We start from the raw sequence: 22,129 nt of genomic DNA, 5'->3' as shown, positions 1-22,129 counted from the left end.
CAATTAGAAATCACTGACGGAAACCTGCTCTTTTATGCTGTATTATCGCCGGAAAATTCTCCCGATAAAGTTATGCCTTGTAAATGAGGTGTAATTAGCTTTTGAATGACATACTGATTCATAACTACTGCTGAAGAACCTCTCTTGTCCTGGAAAACTAATTTTATATTCATGTAATGTCACATTTTTCCATTCTGATAAAAAATTAATATAATTTTTAAAGAAAGTTTCTAAATGTGTCTGTCCCAATCATATTTTTCATTCTCTGTAAAAATTTTATTAAAAGTGAAGGATAATCAGTGCATTTTATTTCCTGGTTTGCTGTCTGTGAGAATGTTTCAATGTGATTGGCTGCTTACCCTGTTGGATGACATTACTGCTGCTGGATGCCTTTATACCCCTTGACTTGGCACCAGATTCAAAATAACGTCAGGAAAGAAGAAATCATGCCACAGAGATCGCTAGATCTTTGTGGGCAGCTTTCGTTGTGGTCAGCTGCAAACACTGCCACTTCACCGCTGACTGCAAAATGCAAGCCGTTAAGATCAGCACATATTCCAGAGATAGAAATGTCCTTGAATAATGTTGCACAGATGTTGCAGCCATTCAGTTGAGTTAGTGTTCATGGACTTATTGGTTAAATGGACAGTCAGCATATTGTATCACTCAGATAATATTTTCTAATTAATGCAAATCGGGTTGTCAATTATGACAGCAAAGTATCACTTTTCTGAAGAAAACAATGTAAATGGAATAAAACATGAAATCAAAACTGTACTTGCCTGAAAGCTCACTGTAAATGATTCCCTTTGCCCTGGAAATATTCCTCTTCCCATCAGCCCTTCCTTAAGAAAGCTGACTTTCAACCCCTCTATCCTCTCCAATCATCACTCCATTTCCATCTTCTCTTTCCTCTCTAGGGTACAGAATCAGATTGTCACCTCCTCTCAGTGCTGTTCTCACCACGCCCATGATTTCCTATTTGTATCTCTTCAGTCCAGTTTCCATCCTACATGCAGCACCAATGCAGCCTTGGTCAAAGTTAACAAAGGCTCGTCAGTCACTGCAACAGCACCATGCTATCGCTCCTTGACCTCTACATGATGTACAACAGTCGACCATTTCATCCTGTGTACTGCACCACTGTAGGGCTATGTTCACATAATTCCACTTTTATCTCAACGGAGTTAATGCATCTTCGGCAGAAAGCTTCTCCTGCCTTCATATGGTCACTTTTGCTGTATTCCAAGGTTCCATCCTTGACCTGTTTCGTTTTCCTCATGAACTGTTACCACTCAGTGACATTATCCGTAGGTACGTAGCACCTTTCTATATCTGCTGATGACAAAAGTTTTACATCTTCCCTTCCTCACTGGTATCCATAAGCACCTTTGTGTTGCTAGACTACCTGTCCAACACCAAGATGTGGTGGAACCAGAACGTTCAATTTAACATTGGGAAATTCAAAGCCATCTTACTTGGTTGCTGCCAAAATCTTTACTTATGCCTTCGACTCCATTCCCCTCCTCGGTTACTCACTCAGCTGAACAAGATGGCAGGCAAACTTGGTGTTCTATTCAACCCAGAGCTGAGCTTCCAACTCCATACCCATTCATTAGCAAGAACTCTTATTTCCAGCTGTGACACTGCCCTTCTCCATCTCCATCTCACTCCTATCAGTGCTAAAACTCCTATTCATGTTTTTGCTATCTCTAGACTGAATTTGTCCTCACAGCCTGCTATTGCAAAAAAGAATAGATGGAATTGTCCAAGTGCTTGAAGCCACAGATATTTAGAATGTTGGACTTGATTGTAATTTACAGCATCTTGAAATGGTCATTTGTTGATTGCTGTGTTGCTGGAATTATCTTACATAATAAGGAACATCTAACAGAATTATATGCTTGAAAGACAGGTATGTGCAGACATGTAAATGCACACAAGACACCAGTTTTTTCTTTGGATATAACTTGCTTTGATAATGTTTAACAAATATATATTATTTACATATAGAGTGCAATGAATTGGATTATCAAGGTGCTGCTTTCGAGTGGAAGCACATAGGTCACGTGCAAATTCTCATTTAGGAAATTTTACTTTAAGTACTTTAAAACATGGAAGAAGGGAAATACTGGTGATAAGGTCACCAAGGTTGCTCCTTCCACATCTGAGGTGGTGTGATTCTGTACCATAGACAGAGAACTGGTAAAAATTTGCTTGACTAACCTGCTCAAATTGCCGACAGAATGTGCTACAGGGGAAGAATACAAGATTTACTTATGTATCCCCTAGCATTAGACACAGAACAGAGGCTGGGGCTTTCCACTTGCACGTTTGCTTGCCCCGGATTTTCCTCCTTTTGATTTTAATGGGCAGAAAAAATGTAGGCTGGTCCTCCTCCAAAGTCTCTCTACTGTCTTCCAGCTGGGTGGGATTGCATTTGCCTGGTTCCATTCTTATCTATCTAATCCTATCCAGAGAATAGTCATCAATAGTCACTCTTACCATTTCCGCACAGTTACCTCTGCAGCGAGGGAAGGTGGGTTAAGCAGGTGTTAGTGAACGAACCTCCGCCACCGCTGAGAAAGCTCACCGCATCCACCAGGAGGTGGGCGACAGCTTCGAGCGCCAGTACCAGCAGGAATTCGCCGACATTGCGCTGCAGATGCGCTTCGAGCCACATCAGAGTTCCTTAACGAAGTCAGGTACAACAAAGGCAAGATCTCCTTCCATGCTGTACACTGGGGGACGCTGATATCGAGGAGGCCGTGCAGGCTGTAGGCTGGCCTGCTTGCCAGGGTCGCGATCCACTTGACGGAGACGATGCAGATGGAAGCGACAGGTTCACCGAGAGCCGATTTACCCGATGAGGTCCTTTCTTAAGTGCATTACTACTAACCAATTAATGAAGGTACCCCACCAGCATTCAGATCACTAGAGGACAATGGTGGGAGCTGATGAAATGTTTTATTACCTGCACCCCCTTCCTCCACCCCTCCCCCCCCCACCGCTTTCCCTTCCCAGCTCCCCCATCGCGCCCCCACCCCCTCGCACCATTTTTCCCTCGCACCCCCTCCGCTACCCCCACTGCAGCCCCCTTCCCAGCTCCCCCTCACACCCCTTTCCCTCCACCCCTTCCCCCCCACCGGCATCCACCTATCCCTGAGTGGGGCCCTAACAACCCCACTGCCTTGTGGGCTTCTCGGGAGAGACCAAGGCTAAGGGAGTAAACCCTAACAGAAAATCCGGAGCGGAACCCCGAAGGCAGTCATGTGTCACCTTTGGCATGTTTCTGGCAGTTCCTGCAGCCATACTGGTGCCAAATGTCGTGCTCTGCACTCCTTTGGACCTCACCAGGAAGGCCGAGAGGGGGGTTTTGACACTTGGGCAACTCACAACCTCCATACATCCGCCCAGGCATGCGCCATGGAGAGGTCACTCCATAGTCGCCTCACAGCGACCAAAACTACACGGAAGGCAGCAGTTACGGGTGATAAGTTCAGCTCAATTGGCGTAGAGATTGGGTGCCACGGGTTGCCTTTGTCGGTGGGAGAAGTCATCGCATCTCACTGGACAGCTACTGCCTGCCTCAAACCGGGCAACCCCCGGTCAGTAAGGTTCTGTCCCACCACAGTCCACCTGCTTCAATGGGTGCTTGGAGCTCAGGGTCATTGCCCAAAAAGTGGACTGCAACACTGCACCAAACAGCATGACAAAAAAAGGAAAGAAGGTACCAGCCCTTCGTTTTGCAAGCTGGAACGTCAGAACTATGTGTCCTGGCCTGTCAGATAAACTTACACAAATCAATGATTCTCAGAAGACCACCATCATTAATAACGAGCTCAGTAGACTCAATGTGGACATTGCAGCACTTCAGGAGACATGCCTCCCTGCGAGCGGATCTCTAAGAGAGCAAGACTACACCTTCTTCTGGCAGGGTAGGGATCCTGAAGAACCAAGACAGCATGGAGTGGGCTTCGCCATCAGAAACTCTTTGCTCAGCATGATAGAGCCACCCTCAAATGGCTCGGAACGCATACTGTCCATCCGACTGCTCACCGCCTCTGGTCCAGTATACCTACTCAGCATCTATGCTCCAACACTCTGCTCCCCACCTGAAGCTAAAGACCAATTCCACGAGGAACTCCATAATATCATTAGTAGCATCCCCAATACCGAACATCTGTTCCTGCTGGGGGACTTTAATGCCAGGGTTAGGGCCGACCATGACTCATGGCCCTCCTGCCTTGGGTACTATGGCCTTGGAAGGATGAATGGGAATGGACAGAGACTGCTTGAGTTGTGTACCTATCATAAACTCTGCATTACCAACTTGTTCTTTCATACTAAACCCTGTCACCAGGTTTCATGGAGACACCCAAGATCACGTCGTTGGCACCAGATGGACCTCATCGTCAGAAGGCGAGCCTCTTTAAACAGTGTTCAAATCACACGCAGCTTCCACAGTGCGGACTGCGACACCGACCACTCCCTGGTGTGCAGCAAAGTTAGACTCAAACCAAAGAAGCTGCATCACTCCAAGCAGAAGGGCCACCCGCGCATCAACACTAGCAGAATTTCTTATCCACAGCTGTTACATAAGTTTCTAAATTCACTTGAAAAAGCCCTTCAAAACACTCCCACAGGGGATGCAGAGACCAAGTGGGCCCACATCAGAGACGCCATCTATGACTCAGCAATGACCACCGATGGCAAACGTGTGAAGCAGAATGCAGACTGGTTTCAATCTCACTTTGAACAGCTGGAACTTGTCATAGCTGCTAAGTGCATTGCAATGCTGAACTACAAGAAAGCCCCCAGCGAGTCAACATCCGTAGCACTTAAAGTAGCCAGAAGCGCTGCACAAAGAACAGCCAGGCGCTGCGCAAATGACTACTGGCAACACCTATGCAGTCATACTCAGCTGGCCTCAGACACCGGAAACATCAGAGGAATGTATGATGGCATTAAGAGAGCTTTTGGGCCAACCATCAAGAAGATCGCCCCCCTCAAATCTAAATCAGGGGACACGATCACTGACCAACGCAAGCAAACGGACCGCTGGGTGGAGCACTACATAGAACTGTACTCCAGGGAAAATGTTGTCACTGAGACCGCCCTCAATGCAGCCCAGTCTCTGGCAGTCACAGATGAACTGGATGTACAGCCAACAAAATCGGAACTCAGTGATGTCATGGATTCTCTAGCCAGCGGAAAAGCCCCTAGGAAGGACGGCATTACCCCTGAAATAATCAAAGGTGCCAAGCCTGCTATACTTTCAGCACTCTACGAACTGCTTTGCCTGTGCTGGGACAAGGGAGCAGTACCACAGGACATGCGCGATGCCAATATCATCACCCTCCAGAAGAACAAGGGTGACCGCGGTGACTGCAACAACTACTGTGGAAGCTCCCTGCTCAGCATAGTGTGGAAAGTCTTCGCTTGAGTCGCTTTAAACAGGCTCCAGAAGCTGGCTGAGCGCGTCTACCCTGAGGCACAGTGTGGCTTTCGAGCAGAGAGATCGACCATTGACATGTTGTTCTCCCTTCGCCAGCTACAGGAGAAATGCTGCGAACAACAGATGCCCCTCTACGTTGCTTTCATTGATCTCACCAAAGTTTTTGACCTCATCAGCAGACGTGGTCTCTTCAGACTACTAGAAAAGATCGGATGTCCACCAAAGCTACAAAGTATCATCACCTCATTCCATGACAACATGAAAGGCACAATTCAGCATAGCGGCACCTCATCAGAATCCTTTCCTATCCTGAGTGGCATGAAACAGGGCTGTGTTCTCGCACCTACACTGTTTGGGATCTTCTTCTCCCTGCAGCGTTCAAGTCTTCAGAAGAAGGAATTTTCCTCCACACAAGATCAGGTGGCAAGTTGTTCAACGATCATCATGGGACAGGACGTCAGAAATGCTCCATCCATCAATATCGGCGACCACGCTCTGGAAGTGGTTCAAGAGTTCACCTACCTAGGCTCAAACATCACCAGTAACCTGTCTCTCGATGCAGAATTTAACAAGCGCATGGGAAAGGCTTCCACTGCTATGTCCAGACTGGCCAAGAGAGTGTGGGAAAATGGCGCACTGACACGGAACACAAAAGTCCGAGTGTATCAAGCCTGTGTCCTCAGTACCTTGCTCTATGGCAGCAAGGCCTGGACAACATATGTCAGCCAAGAGCGACGTCTCAATTCATTCCATCTTCGCTGCCTCCGGAGAATCCTTGGCATCAGGTGGCAGGACCGCATCTCCAACACAGAAGTCCTCGAGGCGGCCAACATCTCCAGCATATACACCCAATTGAGCCAGTGGCGCTTGAGATGGCTTGGCCATGTGAGCCGCATGGAAGGTGGCAGGATCCCCAAGGACACATTGTACAGGGAGCTCGTCACTGGTATCAGACCCACAGACCATCCATGTCTCCGCTTTAAAGACGTCTGCAAATGCGACATGAAGTCCTGTGACATTGATCACAAGTCGTGGGAGTCAGTTGCCAGTGATCGCCAGAGCTGGCGGGCAGCCATAAAGGCGGGGCTAAAGTGTGGTGAGTCGAAGAGACTTCGCATTTGGCAGGAAAAAAGACAGAAGCGTAAAGGGAGAGTGAACTGTGCAACAGCCCCGACAACCAATTTAATCTGCAGCACCTGTGGAAGAGTCTGTCACTCTAGAATTGGTCTTTATAGCCACTCCAGGTGCTGCTTCACAAGCCACTGACCACCTCCAGGTGCTTATCCATTGTCTCTCGAGACAAGGAGGCCAAAGAAAAAGACCTCTGCTGTCATCCAAGGATCTATCATTGGCCCCTCCTGTTTCTCATCTACATGCTGCTCCTCAGTGACAATGCCTGAAAACACATCAGTTTCCACATGTACACTGGTGACACCTAGCTTTACATCACCATTACCACTATTGACCCCTCCATTGTCTCTAAATTGTCAGACTGTTTTTCCAACATTCCATACTAGACAAGCAAAAACTTCATGCAACTAAATATTGGGAAGATTGAAGCCATCGTCTTCGGTTGCCACCACAAACTTCACTCCCTTGCCACCAACTCCATCCCTGTCACTGACAATCTGAGGCTGAACCAGACTGTTCGCAACCTCGTCATCATATATGACCCCGAGATGAGCTTTCAAGCATATATTGGCACCTTCACAATTTCCACCTCCATAACATCGTCTGAATCCGCCCCGCCTCAGCTCTTTTGCTGCTGACCCTCATTCACACCTTTGTCACCTCCAGATTTGGCTATTCTAATGCCCTCCTGGACGGCTTCCCACATTCTACGCTCAGTAAACTTGAGGCCATCCAAAATTCTGCAGCCCATGTCCTAACTCACACCAAGTCCTGTTCACCCATCACCCCTACGCTCGGTGACCTATACCAGCTCTCCGTTAAACAACACCTGAATTTAAAAAATTTTAAATTCCTCCATGGCCTGACCTTTCCCTATCTCTGTAATTTCATCCAGCCCTACAACCTTCTGGGAATTCTGTGCTCCGCTAATTTTGGTCTCTTGAGCATTCCCAATTTTGCTGGCCATGCCATCAGTTGCCTAGACCCTGAGCTCTGGAATTCCCTCTCTAAACCTCTCCACCTCTCTACCTCAAGTTCCTCCTTTAAGACACTCCTTAAAACCTACCTCTTTGACTAAGCTTTTGGTTATCTGCCCTAATATTTCCTTTTGTGGATCGGTGTCATATTTTGTCTAAAAGTGTCTCTGTGAAGCACCTTATTACATTAAAGGCGCTATAATAGTATGTTGTTGTTGTTCTTGTTGGTTAGCACATAAACAGAAAACCCCAGCCATGATGTCCGTGGTTTCAAAGTTCTGCTTGTTCCCAACTCTTTACAGATCAGTATACACTTTTGTGTGACTAGATGAAATGAGGAATTTCTTACAAATGCATGATTTTCCTGAATTAGACTGTTAACTATATCCTACCAGCTATTTACAACTAAAGGCTGCTGTTCTGAGAAAAAGGCTGCTCATCAAGGATTACAACCCTTTTGCAGAGGAGCTCTAAGTATATCCCAGTTTACTTAACCAAAATATCCTAAGAACATAAGAAAAGGTAGGAGTGGGCCATCCGGCCTTTTCAGCCTGCTCCACCATTCAATAAGATCTTGGCTGATTTCTACCCACACTATTGTGACATTCCTTAATTCCCAAAAATCTCTCAAAACTCTGACTTGAATACACTCAACGACTGAACACCCATAGCTGACAGGGGTAGAGAATTGTCAAAATTCACAAAATTTTGAATGAACAAATTTCTCCTCATCTCAGCACCAAATGTCCAACCTTTTGTTCTGAGGCTGTGACCCCTTAGGTCCAGACTCTCCAGCCAGGGGAAATATCCTACCAGCAACTACGCTATCAAGCCTCTTAAGAACTTTACATGTTTCAATGAGATCACTCTCAATCTTCTAAATTCTAGGCAATATAGACCTAGTCAAAGGTTCTTGTAGCACCTCTTTTGCTTTAGGAAAATGCTGGCATTTCCATTTTTGAAATACTTATTAGAATGCCAAATAATTTGGAATGACACACTAAAGAATGGTGTCAGACATATCTTGAAAACAAGTTTGACAAGAAGAATGCCTAATGAGAGTGTCCTGGAGCAAGCAGGAGAGAGAGAAGTGACAGAAGTTGATCGTGATGAGAAAATTTGAATAGTGCGAGAATGTTATTCAGGAGTTATAAGAAAAGTTCTTAGGCCTGTTACAGTTAGGAAAGATTGATGTCAATAGATCAAGTGACAGTGAAAATTGGTGGATGAGCTAATGATATGGGTAGTGGTAACAGCAGGAGCTGATGCAGTTCACCTGTGCAGGGAGTGGATGGAACAAGACAGAGAGAGACAGACAGAGAGACAGACAGAGAGACAGACAGAGAGACAGACAGAGAGAGAGAGAGCAAAATGATGTGTTCCCTGACTTTCTAGTCAATGCAATGCAGCCCATATCACTAGCAATATCAAGTAAATTAAAAACCAAAGTAACTTCAATAAGATATCTAAAATCAAAGAAAAAAATTATGTACTCGCTTCTAAAATTAGGGGGAGAAAAAGGCTACTGATGACAATTTTGTGATGGTCACATTTAGTATTTCTAAATGGAAAAAAAAAGTTATGCCACATGTGACGCCATCATCTCCATGGAATATTTTGATCTCACGGAGATTCCGTTACAACTGATAGCAGATGGTACAATGGGGTAAAGATTCTCAGAGATGTCAGCAGAATAACTCAGCAATCTGTGCATCGATCAACTTCCCATTTAAAATTACATCTAATTTATTTTAACAACTCAATGTGTAACATAAACAGGATACATGATAATAAGTTATGGGCAACTCATTATAAACCAACAACTTAAATAAAAGGTTAAAGTCAAGTTTACAAGACACCAAGCTTAATTACAAAGTCAACTCACTCCGGAGATAGAATGTACATTGCTTGGTTGCACATGCACATCCTTTCTATACACAATATTTTAGAAACAAAAGGCTACATTTTTGCCTTGGTCGTCTCTTCTAACCCAATCAATAGTGTTACAGGTACAATTTGTGGCACCAATAGCTTTTACTGTCCTACAAAGTGCTTTTCTGAATCCTTATTTGTTGCAGCAGAGGATTTCTAAGCCATGCTGCTGTTGAGGATCTGGGAACAAAACTAGCTTAAATGGAGGCTGTGTGTTTTATCATTCTTCACTACTGCTCCTGCTAAGTGTCTCTACAACAGCTTTCTGTAAATTTGATATCATTTACACAGTCATAAACTGCTACTAATTTGCGGCATCTACCTAATAAAATAGAGTTTTTATCCCAGTCATGCCCTAAATTGCCTGTGGTTTTGGTTCTGATATAGATAGTGGAAATAATAATCAAGCCTCAAGTTTCCTACACGGCATTGGGTTAAGTATCTTGGAGGATATGTGATCATAAATATCCATTTGTCATCAGTTCAAACACACAAGGTTTCAGTTTTAGTTCCAAAAATGCTACGAATTTGGTTTAAAATCTAACAGTGCTTTAATACACTGGCTAATGCACTTGTAAAATTACTGTGTGCGCTATTTTAATGACATTCCAAACTATTTGAAATAAATGGGTAGTAAATAGGAATTCTGAAAGAGCCATTAAAGAGTGTGCTAAATGAGCATTCATATAAATTTTAACTGTATTGAGAGCGATTTCTCAAATTTTACTTAATTCTTCATTTTCATGATGCCAAGGTTAAAATCAATATTAAAAAAGTATTTTATCCAAAGGGTTAATGTCATGTCCTCACCCTCTCCAAATTACAATTAGCAGGAGGAAGCATCTAGAGATCATCCATACATTCAGCAGATAAGCATTTAAGTTTTTCAATTTTTAAGAATAAAGGCAGTAAAGGTTGTCTAAAATATTTATGAGCAAGTCACCCTGGGAACAATCTACATTTGATTTACTGTGTAGCAGTATGGTCACAGTGGATTAGACGTACAAAACCTCTAACAAAAGAACAACAGCTGATGCATGTGATGTTAGGAGGTGACCGAACAGTTAAAGCATGCTGCTGGCTGCAGGCAAGCAGTCAGCAGATGTAGACAAAAGGCAGTGACAAGAATAACCCTCTCTCCAAGGCGAGGAGTCAAGAGAATCCAAAATACCAATAACCCTTTTCTCCTTGCCCTCCCTACTGTTATCTTCTTATAATAGTAAGTGCATGATTCCCTTTTACAGTCAAAAAATGAGACTACTACTGCAGCATTAACTAACTACTAAAGCAATTAAATGACAGAAATTCAACTTTTTGGGAAACTACAATATCTTGAGAGACGTGCTGGGTGTGATTAATTCGCCTTTTTGCAAGGTTTTGCAAATCAGCTTTTGTGAATAGCAAAAGCCTGGCTCTTGTCCCTTTCACCTTTGAAAAATTCTCCCCCCCTAATAAAAACAACATTGGTTCACTTGCAAGCATTTTGTGAAGGCAGGCAAATGAGCACAGTTTCAGTGACCGCTAACCTTGGTATGTCCTGACACTTATGATGAGTATCCGCAGGACACAGAAGGCAGGCAGGCTGCTATGTCAGGCTTTTATTATATGCTGCCGAGTCTGGGGACAGTCAGAAGATCAAACAAATGACCCCTGAAGGGAAAGCAACTCAGAGATGGGGTGGTTCTTTGGCACAAAGTCACTGCATTTACATTGTGCAAACTACGCGCTCTTTTGTCCTGACAAGCTCACGACGACTTGATTGACTGCTGCCACCTGATGCTGAGGAAGTGGAGTGTGTTATTATGTTCTTATGTTCTAGGAATTGCTGATTCTAATAAAGGAACCAGGATGACGCTTATTTGTCATCTGTACTTTATTCTGCAGACATTCCAATTGTTATTTTGTTTGGGGATTTGTGTAGATGCTTATCCCCTTGGTTAGGAACAAAGCACAACACAAGAGGGGGGCAAAAAACAGCAGGAGGCAAATAGTCAAAGTACTTCACCGAACATTCATTCACCCTTGCATGCACATGATTTCTCTGAACAAACTCTCCGTTCCCTGCTGTTTGTTAAGCAAATATTGATCAAGGAGAGTTGCATCTCCTGATAGCAGTGACATAAGCTGGGGACTTGTTCTGTTCTGCAGATTCCACAAATAAAGCTAAGGACATTTTACCTATCTTGCAGTTTTAACTGTGGATGGTTAACTCAACTGCATATTATGTTAAATATTTCTGTAGACTGAGGGGGTTTATTAATAAAACAGGATTCATTTAGAAAATAAAATTTAAATATTAAGAAAATGATCATCAATTTGAAACCAATGTTGTTGAGAAATTGCTAGAAAAAACAGAATCAAGTGGATAAGTGGCGACTCATTTGGGAGAACTGGAAGTGTTTCAGTGCATTTAAGAGGGTTTCAATGAAAATGAGGAAACATGACCTACAGTTTTCTTATTTTCAATATTTTCAAGTAAAATTGGGGGAAGATAGCAGAGCAATTCCAGGTTTTAAAATTCTCCCTATGTATTAAAAATGCAGGTCTCGACTCTTGAGTAGGCTAACAGCTGGCCTGGCCACGTTACATACGATGATCGATTCCTAACACCTCTTGGTAGAGGGGTGATCCCAGTAGGTAAGAATTAGACACATACATGTCTCGAACTGTACCTTTGAGTGGAAACATTCTTGTTGGTCAGTTGTTTAAAAAAAAGACGGAGAAACCCTCGCAGCCTCAATTGGAGATGCAGAGACTGAGTTAAGAGTCAAAACAAAGAAATTATGTTAAAAAATGAGATTATTAGATTACTTAGTGATTAGTGATTAAGATTACAAGATTATTTGCTTAATTTGGAATAAGGCAATTCAGAACAGTTAAAATGCTGTTACTGGAATAAACAGGCGTGAAGAGAAAAAGGCTCCTCCCTGTTGAACTTAATGCCTTACCTCTCACTTTCCACTTAAATATTCAGATTTATGGCAAGGTATGAGCCCATGAACTTTAGAATACCATGAACTTAATGTTATTTTCACTACTTTGATATTGCATGTAGCAATGCAATTGTAATACAGTTAAGTGTCAAAGATCGTAACCAATTATGTAAGGCTCAGCACACTGCCTCCCAATTGCTTCTTAGCAACAAACACAATCTGACTGGCTATACGTACCTTGTGTCATAAGATTCGGAGGAAGTTAGGTGGTGCAGGGTACGTAGTTCGCATTGCCAGTTTGACACAAATACAAATTACTTATTAGTCAAAAGTCCATTCAGAGAATCAAATTTTCATTGCAAGTTATGAATAACAGCATTATTACACAAGTTACTTCACACCAATAGATTCTGAGCTGCTGCGTGAGCTCCTAGTGTTAAATTAGACCATGCAGCACTAATACTCTGCAAACCCACCACTTCATGGAGGGTTTTGCTCCTGATAAGGCTGTGAAGAGTGGTACAGCCGCCAACCCCAACATGATCATACTTCAATAAAAGCAAAATACTGCAGATGCTGGAAATCTGAAATAAACAGAAGAAATGCTGGAAATACTCAGCAGGTCTGGCAGCATCTGTGGAGAGAGAAGCAGAGTTAACATTTCAGGTCAGTGACCCTTCATCAGAACTGGCAAAGGCTAGAAATGTAATAGGTTTTAAGCAAATAAAGAGGGAGTGGGGCAAGAGATAACAAAAGTGAAGGTGTTGATAGGGCAGGGTCAGAGAAAAACTGACCAGAACATCATGGAACAAAGGCAAATGATACGTTAATGGTGTGTTGAAAGACAAAGCGTTAATGCAGAGAGGGTGTTAATGGACAGAAAAATGAACAGCCCTGGCCCAGTGGGCAGGCACATGGTAAGAAAAATGAATGATGAAACAAGCTATAATAAAAGGATCGAACTCAATGTTCAGTCTGGCAGGCTGTAGCATGTCTAATCGGTAAATGCGATGCTGTTCCTCGAGCTTGCACTGATGTTCACTGGAACACTGCAGCAAGCCCAAGACAGATATGTGGGCATGAGAGCAGGGGGGTGTGTTGAAATGGCAAGCAACCGGAAGCTCGGGGTCATGCTTTCGGACTGAGTGGTCACCCAATCTGCATTTGGTTTCCCCAATGTAGAGGAGCCCACACTGTGAGCAGTGAATACAGTACACCAAATTGAAAGAAGTACAAGTAAATCGCTGCTTCACCTGAAAGGAGTGTTTAGGGCCTTGGTAGGTGAGGAGAGAGGAGGTAAATGGGCAGGTATTACACCTCCAGTGATTGCATGGGAAGGTGCCGTGGGAAGGGAACAAGGTATTGGGGGTAATGGAGGAGTGGACCAGGGTGTCACGGAGGGAACGATCCCTTCGGAATGCTGACAGGGGAGGAAGGGGAAGATGCCTTTGGTAGTGGCATCACGCTGGAAGTGGCGGAAATGGCGCAGGATGATCCTTTGGATGTGGAGGCTGATGGGGTATAAAGTGAGGACAAGGGGAATCCTGTCATGGTTCTGGGAGGGAGGGGAAGGGGTGAAGGTAGAGGTGTGGGAAGTGAGCTGGACATGGTTGAGGGCCCTGTCAACCACAGTGGGGGGGAATCCTCGGGTGAGGAAAAAGGAAGACATATCCAGAAGCATACTTCAATTTTAGAGCAGCTTTTAAGATCAGAATGATATGAATGCAGAACAAATATGCATATTGAACAGTGTGGTATAAGGCATACGGGCCCAGTGAATTACTCAAAGTATTTTATCCAGCATCTTTAGGGATCATTGTACCACTACAATAATGAACAATATTCTTTCCACTTCTGTCTTCATTTATATTTGGTCAAAGTGATTTATAGGTAAATTTCAGCATAAACTTTTATAGTCCTACTCACTTAAGATATTGAAGTAGGATAGAGAACAGCTGGGGGTGGGGAAAATGTAACGCTTCCGCATAGTACAGAGCTTTTGTTCCAAAGCACCTCAGTCTGCTTTGAAGCAGGCAATACATATGAAAATTACTTTTTAAATGAAATAAAATTGTTATAGAATTACAGTCACCAACAGAAATCATAGCATAACAATGAAAACACCAGGTCTCATTGGATGCAATATTTATCCAGCAAAGGATAGAACACTTGCAACTATCCCTGTTACTTAGTAAGGAACTCTGGTCAGATATTAACTATTTGTTCCACAGTGACTGGGTAACTCAACCAGCCTCCTCCCCCACTTCAATCTATTTAAAGCCCTGTCTTGAATTCAATAATTTAACTTTTAGCAGTGAATGTGATAAATGCTCACAATATAGTTAGAAGTCCTAAGGTATTAAGTGCAGCTCTATTTTATGCTATTGTGAACAACCAGAACAGAGATGAATAGAAAATAGATTAAAACTACCACTACCAAGCTTTATTTATCTAAAAGGTTGTATTTCCATAGAAAATGACAGGATTATATTGGCATTCCACAAAACTGGGATTTTCATTTCTTTATCCATGATTATGTACCTCCAAAGACAATCCTATTCTAATATCTCTAAATAAAACTTTGGTCAAATCTTTGCTGCACAATTCCACGCACAATGCAATATTTAATAAAAACCTACTGCCTAGCTGTCCTGAGATGTCATGTCATGATGTAGGATTTGAGGCTCAACTTCAAATTGTAACCAAAATCCCTAATAAATTCATCTACTATTGAAGATGTGGACTCCATAAGTGTCAAACCAGGGCATGCTACCCCAGCAAGTTAAAAAGAAAAACTTTACTCAGACTTCCAGATGAAACTATGACATGGAGTTTGAACTGTAAGTAATGATTCACTCTAGGTGAATCCCACAAAGCAATTGAGCCAAGCACATGTCAAGAGTTAGGCAATAATGAACAAAATGTGCATACAGAAAGTACAAGGAATCACTGGCTCCTCAAATTTTTACTAACAGATGTGGAAATGCAGTTAGTCGGTTAGCCAAACGGGCTAAACCTAACTTGACAGCATTAATCCCCATTTTCCACTCAGTAATATTCCTTTTTGGACATATTATGAAGTCAAGCGAGTTGCCTGATGATCTGAATTCTAGGCTTCCAAATGTTTACTTTCAGAACATGCTGAAGAGTCACCTAGAGCCAACTTCCCCTATGATTTTTTATTCCTCGGTGTTGGGAATCTGTTTAGAATCTTATCACAGTAATATGGCTTAGATGAGGAAACCAGAGAGGTTGGATTTAACTTGTGTGTCACACGCAGTATTATTGTACAAAATATTTTTATTTGAATTTTACGATATATTGGGCCTGAAGTTGGAAAGCCCCATTTTTTTGGGCACCAGGGTCATTGAGGATGACAGCATGTTCCTGCCTTATGCCCCTTCTCAACTTGCAGTGCACCCTCATTCTGCTATCTAGCATGATCTGTAAGCTGCAGATGGTGTACCCATCTCATTGGCACGATTTCAACGTAGGGCGAAGCAGGTCCCTGTGCTGCTGTCTGCACTTCAAAGCTGCCTACGACCTATGTGCTCAGCAATGAGGGCCAGCAGCATTCTTTGCAGACCACATGGCCATGCTAGAATAGCCTGCTATTCTTAAAGACAGGTTGCACCTTAAAGGAAGTTGCACAAAAAATATTGCTGCAATGTAAATTATTGCAAAGTGTACAACAGGGCAGATAGAGGGTTCCATAGCGACTGATGTAGCACTGGAGGCATTAGTGGCACAAGTGGACAGGAGGAGAGATGCCATGTGTCCGCAAGGGGCCAGGAAGCCCTCAAGGGCCACCCTCAGAAGGGAGGGGGAGCAGATAGGCAGTAAGGGCAACTCCCAGAATTGGGACCCGAGAACCTGGAAGCAGTACTGCAAGAAGTCTAATGACCTAACGCGGGTGGTCAATGTCAGTGAATGTATCTTCAATCACATATCCTACCCACCACAACACCAGCATCTCAAGCTGTTCAATGCACCACATCCTCACTCACCTAGCAGCACTCCCTGGCACTCAGGACTCATGCCTAACATCCAGATACTCCATCTCACCCTCACACACCTACTAATGCTGCTAACCTTACATCCACCTCTTGCTACCTCCAGATACCTCTGGCTATTCATTATGGCAGGCACACCACCCAAACACATTGCTAACCACTGACATTTCGCCCTCTCTCTTGCAGGACAAAATGACACATAATAGAAGGGAATACAGCAGAACTGGCAGGGGACAAGGATGCCTGCATCTCCTGAGCTCTAAGGAGGAGTTGGCTTTCCGATCATGGGGCTAGTTGCAATGGAGCCCATGGTATTTGACATCACTGAGAACAAGAGGATGACAGTATGTTTCTGCCTTATGCCCCTTCTCAAAAACTTACAGCACACCCTCATCCTGCTATCTGGCATGATAAACAACCTGCAGATGGTGTCACCATGAACCTCTTGCTTCGCACCCCAACACCCTTCGCTTACTCCAAACTTCCCCTTCTGAGTTCCCACTTTCAGACATCCAAGAACTGCCACATGCCCAGTCACAGCAAATCCAGGCAGAGAAAAGAGAACAACAGCACAGCACGAATGATCACTTGATCTCACACTCACAGCCACCAGCTCAGCTATTGGCACTGCACTTATCTTGGAGGTGAATATAGAGCTGGGATCAGGATGTGGTGAGTCATCCAGGAACGAGGGGCTGCAGCCAAGCCAGGGGTAAAGGATGGTTCATTTGCCAGATCAGCAGAAGACAAGGTACAAAGGACTCAGATGAGGACCTTGACAGGGCACTGTACAGTTGGGCATGCACATCGAGATGTTCGGAGCACTGGCTGCCTTGCCAGACAACCTCCTGTCACTGTCAAGGAGCATGAAGAAGTCCAAGTCATGCAGTCTCAGAGACATTGCCAATGCTGCCGCCATACCTGTTGCAGCCTTTGTATGGACACTTACTCCTCTGGTTATTTTAACTATCTGATGGTAGTCAGACTATCTTCAGCAATGATTTCTCTTTCCACCCCTGCACAGTCACCTCCTGAGACTGCCAAGGATCTATCCTTGGACTACTCATTTTCTTTGCCTATATGCTGCCACTTGGCAACATATCTGCAGGCGTGGGCTCAGCTTCCATGTTTATACCGACACCACACAGCACTATACTTCCCCCACTTCTCGTGACCTGTTCCACTGCCTCTGTGTTGGCAGACTACTTGTTAGACACAAAGGGAGAAATTTGTTCAGGTATTGTCACTTCTAGCGGTGCTACACAGACTATGTCGCTTCCACAGGGGCAGTCAGTGCCAGGGGCTGCTACCTGCGCAGCCCGCCCAGTGTTCTTCAATGACATCAATGAAAAATGTCATGCTGGCCTGCAGTGTTTGGTATGTACCTCTTTAGAAAATAACTGTGGTGAACTATACTTGCATGCACATTCCATTACCCAGAACGGACGTCCTTCACTTTTACATGCATAAAATGTATTTATTTTTAAAATGGAGTAAGGTCACTAACTGGATTTTAACCAAAGATCATTGGTGGTTTCCTCTCATTAGCCACTATGGGGGAGAAAATTCTTTGCATGGCAGTATACAGACTTCTGTTGATTTCCCGGGGGCAGGCATCATCTCCTGGTCCTCCACTGCCTCAAATTAATATTCTCTTTCCTGTGTTTAAATCCCTTCATGGCCTTATTCTTCTCCAACTCTCCAACGATCTCCAGCCCAATAATCCCTTTCAGACTCTCCATTCCTCTGAATTTGACTATTCGTACATCCCGTCATCCCTATGTTCCACCATCAGCAGCTGTGACTTCTGCCGTCCAGGCCCCCTGCCCTGGAATTCCTTCCATAAACACCTCTAGCTCTTCTTTCTCTTCTCCTTTAAAACTGCTAAAAATCAGCTCTTCAACAAAACTTTTGGCCACCCCTCCTAATATCTCCCTTTTTGGCTCAGTATTAATTTTTCCTTATGGTTGTGAAGTACTTTGGGACTTTTTTCCCATTTCAGGCAATATAATAATCCAAGCTGTTATTATATGAAAATTATACTATAAAAATGTAGATTAATGTAGAGTTTGAAAACATTTTTTAAATTTTCCTTATTGGTAAAGTTATGATAATCTAACATCTGTTATAAAAAATGTACAAGTATTCTAGTTTAGTTATGTATTAGCTTGTGTCATTTATTGTCCAATAAATTCATTTAGCAGCTAAGTCTAATATAATATTTAGTATTGTGACATTCTGCCACTTCTTAAAGATGTGAGGAAAATCCTGTAGAGGCCTAAGATGGATCCAGTAGCTAAAGCAAATCTAAACAAAGATTTTCTATTTCTATAAAATGAGATATCAAAGATGTAGGGAGTAAGGCTCACCTACAAGGGCAGACTTGAGATACAAAGGTCAAAAATATACCTGAGGTAAAAAGGGACAAAGAAAGACCCAACAATGTAACAGGAGGTTTAGAATATATTACTGGGAGCAAGTTTAAGATATAATTGTTGGGTTTGTTTGATAGTTCAACCATCACGCTTTTAACATCAATATACATTTTATTTTGATTCTCAAGTAAATATTATGTGGGTTCATAATGAATAATTGAAAACTTGGAAAAATTTGCCACTTAAATATTCTCCATTTTCCCAATTCAAAATGATTGGACTGGTGACTTTTGTCAAAGTGGGACTACAAATACGACATGAGAAAAAACCTTTTTACTCAGCCAATGGTTAGGATCTGGAATGCACTGCCTGAGAATGTGGTGGAAGCAGATTCAATTGTGGATTTCAGAATGGAATTGGATAAGCACCCAAAGGGAAAACGTTTGCAGGGCTTTGGGGGAACAGCCTGGGAGTGGGACCAGCTAAGTTGCTGTTTCAGAGAGTCAGCATGGACTTGACGGACCATGGTTCCTTCTGCTCTGTAACTGTTCTATGATTAAATTCTATGACTCTATGCAATGTCAAGGAAAGTCAAGGACCCAGGAAAAGGAACATTGCAAGTAGAACTGCATGTTATTGGCTATAGCCTACATATACTATTTTTTGTGACAGAAAGATTAAAACAGTCAATCTCTACTGGCAAGAAGTTTTAGACTTTTACTGGCAGCTTGATTTTCCCTATAAATCAATTACAGTATTTTAATTTAATATAAATGGGTTTGGTAAATAGATTTTTAAAAAGAGGCAAAAAACACATATACAAAAAAAATTCCCTTTAGTCTTATACCATGTTTCCAAAACCGATATATACACAATCTCAAACCAAAAATTGCTTACAAAAACAGACCAACATGTAAACATTAATTTCACAGAATCAATGACCTATGTGAGATACAACTCTGTTCCAAGATAAGCTGGCTCTAGTGTCACTTTGTCAAACAGATTTCAGGTTTCTCAGTTAGATAAAGATGGTTTCAAAATGGGCTGACGTGTCGCAACCAAGGTTCAAATGTTATTTGGCCTTGAAGCAGCCACCAGTCTTCGAGTACAAAGCTGGATAAACACACTTAAAAATGATAACATAGTTTGTGCATTGATCTGTTTCTAGCACTTTTAAAACAAAATTTGATTCATATGCTTTTAAGTCAATCACAGACAAGTTAAAGAATGGTGAGCCTTATGGACAATGTTAATTTACAACACTAACGGGAGAAAATGGACTAATAAAATGTTGGCTGTATAATAAATCACAATTGCACCTTGTATTATGTGATATCTCCTCTCCCTGCACATTACATTATCAATTTTTAACAATGGTTTGCACAGAAAAAGGCAGATTATTCCGTTTTAGGTTTCATCTTATTCTTCAAATGAAGTTAGGCCCTCAACCATAGAGTAAGATATGCAGTTAATAAAATCAAAGAGGTACATCTGTTTTGGTAGCTGAAATCTTTGTGATTTCTCCTTTTTGTAAACAACTTAATAAAGAAACCTCTCTTCAGTCTGTTAGCATTGCGATCTTCAAGCAGAGTAGTATAAAGTCAAAAACCACTTCATTCAATGCATAAGGGAATGCTTTCTTGTAATCTTTATGTAGATTGTTGCCAAACACGTTGGCCAGAATTTTACGTAGGACATCGCTACCCAAAAAGTCAGGCCTGGCCTGGGGAGCCATGTCAGGATTTTACGCACCCCAGGCCCTTAATTGGCCTTGGGTGGGCCTTCCCCCCCCACTGTGGCAGGAAGTTCCACCTCCAAGAGCTGGCAGCTTTAAGTCCCTGCAGCACCACCAGGAGCGGTGGCAACTGCTGGGATTGCACCCAGCTTCAGCAGCAAGAAGGAAGGCGACCTAGGAAACATGGAAGTACTGGGGATAATCGGCTGGGCGTCGGCAACGCAAGTCGGGGTGGGGGCGGTGGGGAGGTGGGTAGTGTTGTGTAGTGGAGGCGGCTGGGCCATTGGGGGAGGGGGACCCTCTGTGGGGCACAGGGTACCCAATCAGGAGAGCCTGAACCCCACCCCAGGGTGGCCCAGATTTTACTGAGCAGCCTGCTGGGGCAGTTGATTGGCCACTTAAGGGCCTTGATTGGCCTGAGGCCGGTGGGCTGTTTCTTGGCACTGCCCCTCGTAAAATTGCAGCGGGGGCAGGAAGACATCAGGAACAGCACCCCCTGCCTCCCACTCAATTTTACCACCCGCCCCGCCACCAGCCTGCTGCTGCGGGGGGAGGGCGTAAAATTCCAGTCGTCAGCACTAACAAGGTTAACTACAATTAGCAATAGTGTGGGAAACAGGTTTGTGAAATGTGATTCTCAATAAGCCAATTTTCGATCAGCTGTTTTGTTAATTCTTTCATGGGTTGTGAGTATTGCTGACAAGGCCAGCATTTGTTGCATCCTTAATTGCCCTTGAGAAGGTGGTGGTGAGTTGCCTTTTTGAACCGCCACAGTCCATCTGGTTTAGGTACACCCATAGTGCTGTTAGAGAGTTCCAGGTTTTTGATCCAGCGAGAGTGATATATTTCCAAGTCAGGATGATGTGTAGCTTGGAGGGGAACTTGCAGGTGGTGGTGTTCCAATGTGTGAGCTGCCCTTGTCCTTCAAGGTGGTGGAGGTCTCGGGATTGGAAGGTGCTGTCGAAGGAGGCTTGGGGAGTTACTGCCACTATGCAACAGTGGTGGAGGGAGTGAATGTTTAAGTTGGCGGATGGGGTGCCGATCAAGTGGGTTGCTTTGTCCTGGATAGTGTCGAGCTTGTGTTTTTGGAGCTGTACTCATCCAGGTAAGTGGAGAGTATTTCATCACACTCCCGACATATGCCTTGTAGATGGTGGACAGGCTTTGTGGAGACAGGAGGTGAGTTACTTGCTGCAGAATTCCTAGACTCTGACCTGCTCTTGTAGTCACAGTATGGCTGGTCTAGTTAAGTTTCTGGTCAACCCAGGATGTTGATAGTGGGGAATTCAGCATTGGTAATGCTATCAAAGGGGAAATGGTTAGATTCTCTCTTGTTGGTGACGGTCATTTCCTGGCACTTGTGTGGCTTGAGTGTTATGTGCCACTTATCAGCCCAAGCTTGAATGTTGTCCAGGTCTTGCTGCATGTGGACATGGACTGCTTCAGTATCTGTGGAGTTGCGCATGATACTGAACACTGTGCAATCATCAACGAACATCCCCACTTCTGAACTTATGATGGAGGGAAGGTTATTGATGAAGTAGCTGAAGATGGTTGGGCCTAGGACACTACCCT

General features: G+C 43.6%; 1 protein-coding gene across 7 annotated transcripts in view; it reads right to left on the bottom strand.

The window, feature by feature from the left end:
• Window positions 1-22,129, bottom strand: part of prox1a (prospero homeobox 1a) — a 135,024-nt gene that overhangs the window by 8,245 nt on the left and 104,650 nt on the right. The gene's annotated exons all lie outside the window — the stretch shown is intronic.

Source organism: Heterodontus francisci, chromosome 13 (assembly GCF_036365525.1).
Source record: "Heterodontus francisci isolate sHetFra1 chromosome 13, sHetFra1.hap1, whole genome shotgun sequence".
Classification (NCBI taxonomy): Eukaryota; Metazoa; Chordata; class Chondrichthyes; order Heterodontiformes; family Heterodontidae; genus Heterodontus; species Heterodontus francisci.
Note: the sequence above shows the minus strand (reverse complement) of the source record. Positions and strands in the feature narration are given on the sequence as shown.